The sequence below is a fragment of the Oncorhynchus masou genome, unplaced genomic scaffold, assembly GCF_036934945.1.
Source record: "Oncorhynchus masou masou isolate Uvic2021 unplaced genomic scaffold, UVic_Omas_1.1 unplaced_scaffold_3751, whole genome shotgun sequence".
Lineage (NCBI taxonomy): Eukaryota > Metazoa > Chordata > Actinopteri > Salmoniformes > Salmonidae > Oncorhynchus > Oncorhynchus masou.
The window spans coordinates 1-10,000 of record NW_027010153.1 but is presented as its reverse complement, the minus strand read 5'-3'; the positions used below and the strand labels follow the sequence as shown (position 1 = coordinate 10,000).

Sequence of the window (10,000 nt, the reverse complement as noted above, 5' to 3'; positions counted from 1 at the left end):
ACAGGTTCTGCTGCAGTGGTTGTACAGCCTTTCCTCTACAGGGAGACAGGTTCTGCTGCAGTGGTTACACAGCCTTTCCTCTACAGGGAGCCAGGTGTTTGTCTACCCTTCTCAATGACAAGGCTGTGCTCACTGAGCCTGTACTTTGTCAAGGTTTTTCTGATCAGTAACCATGGTCAAATAGTTAGCCACGGTGTACTGTCCATTTAGGGCCAGATAGCACTGCAATAGGCTTTGTGTTTGTGCTTTGTGTTTCCCAATAAGCATGTAGTTTTGTTTTGACTGTGTTGTAATTTGGTTTATTCTGATTGATTGGATGTTCTGGTCCTGAGGCTTCAGTGTGTTAGTAGAACAGGTTTGTGAACTCAGCCCCAGGACCAGCTGGATGAGGGGACTGAGGCTTCAGTGTGCTAGTAGAACAGGTTTGTGAACTCAGCCCCAGGACCAGCTGGATGAGGGGACTGAGGCTTCAGTGTGCTAGTAGAACAGGTTTGTGAACTCAGCCCCAGGACCAGCTGGATGAGGGACTGAGGCTTCAGTGTGCTAGTAGAACAGGTTTGTGAACTCAGCCCCAGGACCAGCTGGATGAGGGGACTGAGGCTTCAGTGTGCTAGTAGAACAGGTTTGTGAACTCAGCCCCCAGGACCAGCTGGATGAGGGGACTCTTTTCTTTGCTCAGCTCTTGGCGGTGCAGGGCTTGGTAATGATATGAGAGGGGGTCACTGTATTTGAGATGTTTCCAAAACTTAATTGCTTTTTTAAAAGTTTTTATTAGTAGTGGATATTGGCTTAATTCTGCCCTGCATGCATTGTTTGTAGTTTTCCTCTGGACATGTAGGAGAATCTTACAGAACTCTGCATGCAGGGTTTCAATGGGGTGTTTGTCCCATTTGATGAAATCTTGTTTTGCAAGTGGACCCCACACCTCGCTGCCATAAAGTGCAATTGGTTCAATGACATATTGAATTTAGTTTTAGCCAAATTTTAATAGGTATTTCAATTTGAATTGGCTTTTTAATGGCGTAGAATGCCCTGCGTGCTTTCTCTCTCAGTTCATTCACTGTCTCATTAAGGTGTCCAGTTGAGCTTATTTTTAAACCTAGGTAATTGTAGTGTGTGCAGTACTCTATATATTTTGTACCAATTGAGAACTTTGGTCTAATTCCCTGAGATCTCTCTCGCTCTCTGTCTCTCTTTCTCTCTCCCTCTCTCTCTCTCTCTCCCTCTCTCTCTCTCTCTCTCTCCCTCTCTCTCTCGTATGAGGACAGTAATCCTTTCTGTGTCTGTACGCATCTCTCCCTTCTCCTTCTTCTCTCTGTCTTCCTCCTCCCTCTTTCCCCACCCCTCTGTCAGTGAGCATGTCCAGACCCATACCTCTGCCCTATATTCCTAATGAGGCTGGAATGGCTTCCGTGGGCAGGCATGCAGGCCAGCCAGCAGCTGATGGGAAAAGCAGAGGGCCTTATAGGCAGGAGGAGTGGTGGTAGGGTGGAGTGGGACAGGGTGGGATGAGGGGAAGTTGGATGGGGTGCAGTGGGAAGCGGTGGAGCAGTAGAGTGGTTTATAGAGAGGCCTGGTGCTAAACCACTGTGCCTGCCACATGTCTATCCAGAGATATAGAAGGATGGGATAGATGGAAGATGGAGAAAGAGAAAGCAAGGGGGAGATGGAGGAAGAGAGATAGCATGAGAGACAGAGAGAGAGCATGAGAAGGAGCCAGAGAGAGAGCATGAGAGAGAGCATGAGAGAGAGCCAGAGAGAGAGCATGAGAGAGAGCCAGAGAGATAGCATGAGAGAGAGCCACAGAGATAGCATGAGAAAGAGCCACAGACATAGCATGAGAGAGAGCCACAGAGATAGCCAGAGAGAGAGCGCGCGAGAGAGAGCCAGAGAGAGAGCATGAGAGAGAGCCAGAGAGAGAGCATGAGAGAGAGCCAGAGAGATAGCATGAGAGAGAGCCAGAGAGATAGCATGAGAGAGAGCCAGAGAGAGCCAGCGAGATAGCATGAGAGAGAGCCAGAGAGAGAGCATGAGAGATAGCATGAGAGATAGCATGAGAGAGAGCCAGAGAGATTGCATGAGAGAGAGCCAGAGACAGCATGAGAGAGAGCATGAGAGAGAGCCAGAGAGAGAGCATGAGAGATAGCATGAGAGAGAGCCAAAGAGAGAGCATGAGAGAGAGCATGAGAGATAGCATGAGAGAGCAGAGAGATAGCATGAGAGAGAGCCAGAGAGATAGCATGAGAGGGAGCCAGAGAGAGAGCATGAGAGAGAGCCAGAGAGAGAGCATGAGAGAGAGCCAGAGAGATAGCATGAGAGGGAGCCAGAGAGATAGCATGAGAGGGAGCCAGAGAGATAGCATGAGAGAGACCAGAGATAGCATGAGAGAAAGCCAGAGAGATAGCATGAGAGAGAGCCAGAGAGAGAGCCAGAGAGAGAGAGAGATGAGTGAGAAAGCAAAAGAGATGGAGGAGATGCGATGGTGAACAGTAGACTGTAGAGACAGTAAAGATGAAGAGAGAGGAGATGAGATTGTGAACAGTAGACTGTAGAGAGAGTAAAGATGAAGAGAGAGGAGATGAGATGGTGAACAGTAGACTATAGAGAGAGTAAAGATGAAGAGAGAGGAGATGAGATGGTGAACAGTAGACTGTAGAGACAGTAAAGATGAAGAGAGAGGAGATGAGATGGTGAACAGTAGAATATAGAGACAGTAAAGATGAAGAGAGAGGAGATGAGATGGTGAACAGTAGACTGTAGAGACAGTAAAGATGAAGAGAGAGGAGATGAGATGGTGAACAGTAGACTGTAGAGACAGTAAAGATGAGGGGATGAGATGGTGAACAGTAGACTGTAGAGACAGTAAAGGTGAAGAGAGAGGAGATGAAATGGTGAACAGTAGACTGTAGAGAGAGTAAAGATGAAGAGAGAGGAGATGAGATGGTGAACAGTAGACTGTAGAGACAGTAACGATGAAGAGAGGAGATGAGATGGTGAACAGTAGACTATAGAGACAGTAAAGGTGAAGAGAGAGGAGATGAAATGGTGAACAGTAGACTGTAGAGAGAGTAAAGATGAAGAGAGAGGAGATGAGATGGTGAACAGTAGACTGTAGAGACAGTAAAGGTGAAGAGAGAGGAGATGAAATGGTGAACAGTAGACTGTAGAGACAGTAAAGGTGAAGAGAGAGGAGATGAGATGGTGAACAGTAGACTGTAGAGACAGTAAAGATGAAGAGAGAGGAGATGAGATGGTGAACAGTAGACTGTAGAGACAGTAAAGGTGAAGGGAGAGAGAGGAGATGAGATGGTGAACAGTAGACTGTAGAGAGAGTAAAGATGAAGAGAGAGGAGATGAGATGGTGAACAGTAGACTATAGAGACAGTAAAGGTGAAGAGAGAGGAGATGAAATGGTGAACAGTAGACTGTAGAGAGAGTAAAGATGAAGAGAGAGGAGATGAGATGGTGAACAGTAGACTGTAGAGACAGTAACGATGAAGAGAGGAGATGAGATGGTGAACAGTAGACTGTAGAGACAGTAAAGATGAAGAGAGAGGAGATGAGATGGTGAACAGTAGACTGTAGAGACAGTAAAGATGAAGAGAGAGGAGATGAGATGGTGAACAGTAGACTGTAGAGACAGTAAAGATGAAGAGAGAGGAGATGAGATGGTGAACAGTAGACTGTAGAGACAGTAAAGATGAAGAGAGAGGAGATGAGATGGTGAACAGTAGACTGTAGAGACAGTAAAGATGAAGAGAGAGGAGATGAGATGGTGAACAGTAGACTGTAGAGACAGTAAAGATGAGGGGATGAGATGGTGAACAGTAGACTGTAGAGACAGTAAAGATTAAGGGAGAGAGAGGAGATGAGATGGTGAACAGTAGACTGTAGAGACAGTAAAGGTGAAGAGAGATGAGATGAGATGGTGAACAGTAGACTGTAGAGACAGTAAAGGTGAAGAGAGAGGAGATGAGATGGTGAACAGTAGACTGTAGAGACAGTAAAGATGAAGAGAGAGGAGATGAGATGGTGAACAGTAGACTGTAGAGACAGTAAAGATGAGGGGATGAGATGGTGAACAGTAGACTGTAGAGACAGTAAAGATGAAGGGAGAGAGAGGAGATGAGATGGTGAACAGTAGACTGTAGAGACAGTAAAGGTGAAGAGAGAGAGATGAGATGGTGAACAGTAGACTGTAGAGACAGTAAAGATGAAGAGAGAGGAGATGAGATTGTGAACAGTAGACTGTAGAGACAGTAAAGATGAAGAGAGAGGAGATGAGATGGTGAACAGTAGACTGTAGAGACAGTAAAGATGAAGAGAGAGGAGATGAGATGGTGAACAGTAGACTGTAGAGACAGTAAAGATGAGGGGATGAGATGGTGAACAGTAGACTGTAGAGACAGTAAAGATGAAGAGAGAGGAGATGAGATGGTGAACAGTAGACTGTAGAGACAGTAAAGGTGAAGAGAGAGGATATGAGATGGTGAACAGTAGAATATAGAGACAGTAAAGGTGGAGAGAGAGGAGATGAGATGGTGAACAGTAGAATATAGAGACAGTAAAGATGAAGAGAGAGGAGATGAGATGGTGAACAGTAGACTGTAGAGACAGTAAAGATGAAGAGAGAGCATGAGGGACAGAGAGAGGATGAGGGACAGAGAGAGGATGAGGGACAGAGAGAGGATGAGGGACATAGAGAGGATGAGGGACAGAGAGGATGAGGGACAGAGAGAATGAGGGACAGAGAGAGGATGAGGGACAGAGAGAGGATGAGGGACAGAGAGAGGATGAGGGACATAGAGAGGATGAGGGACAGAGAGAGGACAGGGAGAGGCTGAAGGACAGAGAGAGGACGAGGGACAGAGAGAGGACAGAGAGAGGCTGAAGGACAGGAAGAGGTTGAATGACAGAAGGGGGCTGAAGGACAGAGAGATACTGAAGGACAGAGAGAGGCTGAAGGTCAGAGAGAGGATGAGGGTCAGAGAGAGGATGAGGGACAGAGAGAGGATGAAAGACAGAGAGACGACGATGGACAGAGAGAGAATGATGGACAGAGAGTGGACGAGGGACAGAGAGTGGACGAGGGACAGAGAGAGGATGAAGGACAGAGAGAGGATGAAGGACAGAGAGAGGATGAGGGACAGAGAAAGGATGAGGGACAGAGAGAGGATGAAGGACAGAGAGAGGATGAAGGACAGAGAGAGGACAGAGAGAGGATGAGGGACAGGGAGAGGATGAGGGACAGAGAGAGGATGAAGGACAGAGAGAGGATGATGGACAGAGAGAGGACAGATGGAGGATGAAGGACAGAGAGAAGATGAGGGACAGGGAGAGGATGAGGGACAGAGAGAGGATGAAGGACAGAGAGAGGATGAAGGACAGAGAGAGGATGATGGACAGAGAGAGGATGATGGACAGAGAGAGAACAGATAGAGGATGAACGACAGAGAGAGGACAGAGAGAGGATGAAGGACAGAGAGAGGATTAGGAACAGAGAGAGGATGAGGAACAGAGAGAGGATTAAGGACAGAGAGAGGCTGAGGAACAGAGGGAGGATGAGGGAACAGAGAGAGGACGAAGGACAGAGAGAGGACGAAGGACAGAGAGAGGACGAAGGACAGAGAGAGGACGAAGGACAGAGAGAGGACGGAGGAACAGAGAGAGGACGAAGGACAGAGAGAGGATGAAGGACAGAGAGAGGACGAAGGACAGAGAGAGGCTGAAGGACAGAGAGATGACGAAAGACAGAGAGAGGATGAAAGACAGAGAGAGGCTGAAGGACAGAGAGAGGATGAAGGACAGAGAGATGACGAAGGACAGAGAGAGGATGAAGGACAGAGAGAGGATGGTGGACAGAGAGAGGATTAGGAACAGAGAGAGGACGAAGGACAGAGAGAGGCTGAAGGACAGAGTGAGGCTGAAGGACAGAGAGAGGCTGAAGGACAGAGAGAGGACTAAGGACAGAGAGAGGACAAAGGACAGAGAGAGGACGAAGGACAGAGAGAGGACGAAGGACAGAGAGAGGCTGAAGGACAGAGAGAGGATGAAGGACAGAGAGAGGACGAAGGACAGAGAGAGGACAAAGGACAGAGAGAGGATGAAGGACAGAGAGAGGATGGTGGACAGAGGATGAAGGGCAGAGAGAGGCTGAAGGACAGAGAGAGGATGAAGGACAGAGAGAGGATGGTGGACAGAGGATGAAGGACAGAGAGAGGCTGAAGGACAGAGAGAGGATGAAGGACAGAGAGAGGACGAGGGACAGAGAGAGGACGAAGGACAGAGAGAGGATGGTGGACAGAGGATGAAGGGCAGAGAGAGGCTGAAGGACAGAGAGAGGATGAAGGACAGAGAGAGGATGGTGGACAGAGGATGAAGGACAGAGAGAGGCTGAAGGACAGAGAGAGGCTGAAGGACAGAGAGAGGATGAAGGACAGAGAGAGGACGAAGGACAGAGAGAGGATGAAGGACAGAGAGAGGATGGTGGACAGAGGATGAAGGGCAAAGAGAGGATCAGGGAGAGGAGTCTATAGCTCTACCCAAACCAAACATCTCTGTGACCAATCCTTTAGATCGTCAATTCCTCCCTCACCTAGGTAGGCGCCGTGGTTCTTCAGCTCCTCTGGGAATTCCTGTGAGTAGGAGGACTTGGGTGGAACCACCTTCCCCTGTCGGGTCTCCTTCAGGACGGCTCCATTCCAGTCGTAGGCCCCCGGTGCCCCCACCAGGATCCCATCCTTTAGGGACGGACAGGAGACAGGCACTTAGTGTGAACATTAAAACATATTGTAACATTGTGTGTGTGTGTGTGTGTGTGTGTGTGTGTGTGTGTGTGTGTGTGTGTGTGTGTGTGTGTGTGTGTGTGTGTGTGTGCGTGCGTGCGTGCGTTCCTTTCGTGTGTGCGTGTGCGTGTGTGTGTTTGCGCTAGTGATTGTATTGCCATTGGTTCAGCAGGCAATGATGGTAAAATGGAGAAGGTGATGAGTACACGGGATGATGACGGTGATGATGATAAATAAATCCTTTTTCTCTAAATCAAATCATCCTTCCTCATCCTTCCTCCAAGACTATAATCCCCAGACTCCAGCAAGGATATTTTTGCAGAAACTTTAAGAGTTTGATGACCGTTCACTCGTTCTGCCAACAACAGCTTAATAAACAATAAATCAGTCAAAACACAAGTCTGCCCACATTCATGATATTTTCCTTCGTTCTCCTCCCAGATTGATTTAAAAGCCACTGGAGACAGTTGAGAGGATAATAAGTTCAGCTTGCATGGGTCCTCTAAATGAATAAAGCCTTGGACAAACGTTCTCTCTCTCTCACGGGTCCTCTAAATGAATAAAGCCTTGGACAAACGTTCTCTCTCTCTCACGGGTCCTCTAAATGAATAAAGCCTTGGACAAACGTTCTCTCTCTCTCACGGGTCCTCTAAATGAATAAAGCCTTGGACAAACGTTCTCTCTCTCTCACGGGTCCTCTAAATGAATAAAGCCTTGGACAAACGTTCTCTCTCTCAGGGTCCTCTAAATGAATAAAGCCTTGGACAAACGTTCTCTCTCTCACGGGTCCTCTAAATGAATAAAGCCTTGGACAAACGTTCTCTCTCTCTCATGGGTCCTCTAAATGAATAAAGCCTTGGACAAATGTTCTCTCTCTCATGGGTCCTCTAAATGAATAAAGCCTTGACAAATTCTCTCTCTCTCACGGGTCCTCTAAATGAATAAAGCCTTGGACAAAAACGTTCTCTCTCTCTCTCTCTCAGTCAAAACACGGTCCTCTAAATGAATAAAGCCTTGGACAAACGTTCTCTCTCTCTCACGGGTCCTCTAAATGAATAAAGCCTTACAAATGTTCTCACTGGAGAAATCAATAAAGCCTTGGACAAACGTTCTCTCTCTCTCATAAATGAATAAAGCCTTGGACAAATGTTCTCTCTCATGGGTCCTCTAAATGAATAAAGCCTTGGACAAACGTTCTCTCTCTCTCATGGGTCCTCTAAATGAATAAAGCCTTGGACAAACGTTCTCTCTCTCATGGGTCCTCTAAATGAATAAAGCCTTGGACAAACGTTCTCTCTCTCTCACGGGTCCTCTAAATGAATAAAGCCTTGGACAAACGTTCTCTCTCTCTCTCACGGTCCTCTAAATGAATAAAGCCTTGGACAAACGTTCTCTCTCTCTCAGGGGTCCTCTAAATGAATAAAGCCTTGGACAAACGTTCTCTCTCTCTCACGGGTCCTCTAAATGAATAAAGCCTTGGACAAACGTTCTCTCTCTCTCACGGGTCCTCTAAATGAATAAAGCCTTGGACAAACGTTCTCTCTCTCTCACGGGTCCTCTAAATGAATAAAGCCTTGGACAAATGTTCTCTCTCTCGCACGGGTCCTCTAAATGAATAAAGCCTTGAACAAACGTTCTCTCTCTCGCACGGGTCCTCTAAATGAATAAAGCCTTGGACAAACGTTCTCTCTCTCGCACGGGTCCTCTAAATGAATAAAGCCTTGGACAAACGTTCTCTCTAAAATGAATAAAGCCTTGGACAAACGTTCTCTCTCTCACACGGGTCCTTTAAATGAATAAAGCCTTGGACAAACTTTCTCTCTCTCTCACGGGTCCTCTAAATGAATAAAGCCTTGGACAAACGTTCTCTCTCTCTCTCTCACGGGTCCTCTAAATGAATAAAGCCTTGGACAAACGTTCTCTCTCTCACACGGGTCCTCTAAATGAATAAAGCCTTGGACAAACGTTCTCTCTCTCTCACGGGTCCTCTAAATGAATAAAGCCTTGGACAAACGTTCTCTCTCTCACACACATCTAAATGAATAAAGTGTTGGACAAATGTTCCATCACCTGAATAAAGTTGGACAAACCACACACACACACGTGTTCCATCACCTGTGTGCACCACACAAAGTAATAGGAAAGAATGTTGATGAGAAACGTTACAGGTTCTTCATTATAATACATTTAGTAGGGGCTATTTTGGGTCTGTGTCATCAAAAAAGACAAAACACTGTCACCAGTAACCAACCAGTAACCACAAGCATGGGAGAAGAAGATGGCATATGGGCTGGCGGTGGACATTTGTTCATCCTACGCTGAATACATGTCATTTTTATAATGACAGAGTTCCCCCGAGGCTAATCTAGTCCCTCCTCTGCCACGCATAATATGCAGACGGAACATTTTCCAAAGGTTAGCTACCAGTTAGCATACGACTGACGGAACACTGTTGGACTACATCTCGACCACTTCCTGGGACATGGAAACGTCTAGGTCGCTGAGCGACTGATTCACAGACTGACCCTACGGCAGTTTTTGACAGCTGTGTGGTGCCAGACTCTGTGGGTATCTGTTTTGGTGGTGGTGCACACTGTTACCATGGTGATGTAGCCCCAAATAGTCCCTACTATACACCCTTCTTCAGGCTTGTTGAGATCTGAATATATGCAATAAAGACTACCTGGAACATGTCCATTCTCATCGTCCAACCTGTGGCCATTTGCACACACAACTGGGTGTGAAACAATGCCTTATATCTGGGAATCCATTTTCAACATTATTACTCTGAGTTGGAGGAAGCCATAAACAAACAGATCTCTGGCTAACTGGACTGAACTTGTCTGGGTATGTAGGACTTCAGCACACTCCACATTCAACAAAACCATCTGGTCTTTTGGGACACTTTTTCTCCTTTATTAAGGCTCCCGAAGTCTTTCCAATAAGTTATCCTACTCTCAACACTCGGGTTGCATTGGTTGAGAAAGTGCTATCCCTGGAATCCAGCCTTCTGGAGTATGGAATTTCCAGCCATCCCAGTCACCCAGCTGCAGTTTCCCTATTTATTGTTTTAAGAAAAAGGGATATATTTATTGTTCCCTCGTCAGGTTGTGCTTCAACTGTGGCGTTGAACTGGAAAATCAAAGCTATTGCATCAGCAAACCTGAATCTGGGACGCAGATGGAGAGAGTAAAAAGAAAGACAACAAATGAAGA

At 46.7% G+C, this 10,000-nt stretch overlaps 1 pseudogene; it reads right to left on the bottom strand.

Moving 5' to 3' along the window:
* Positions 1-6,766, bottom strand: part of LOC135534654 (integrin alpha-11-like) — a 31,198-nt pseudogene extending 24,432 nt beyond the window's left edge.
* Between the last annotated feature and the right edge of the window lie 3,234 nt (positions 6,767-10,000).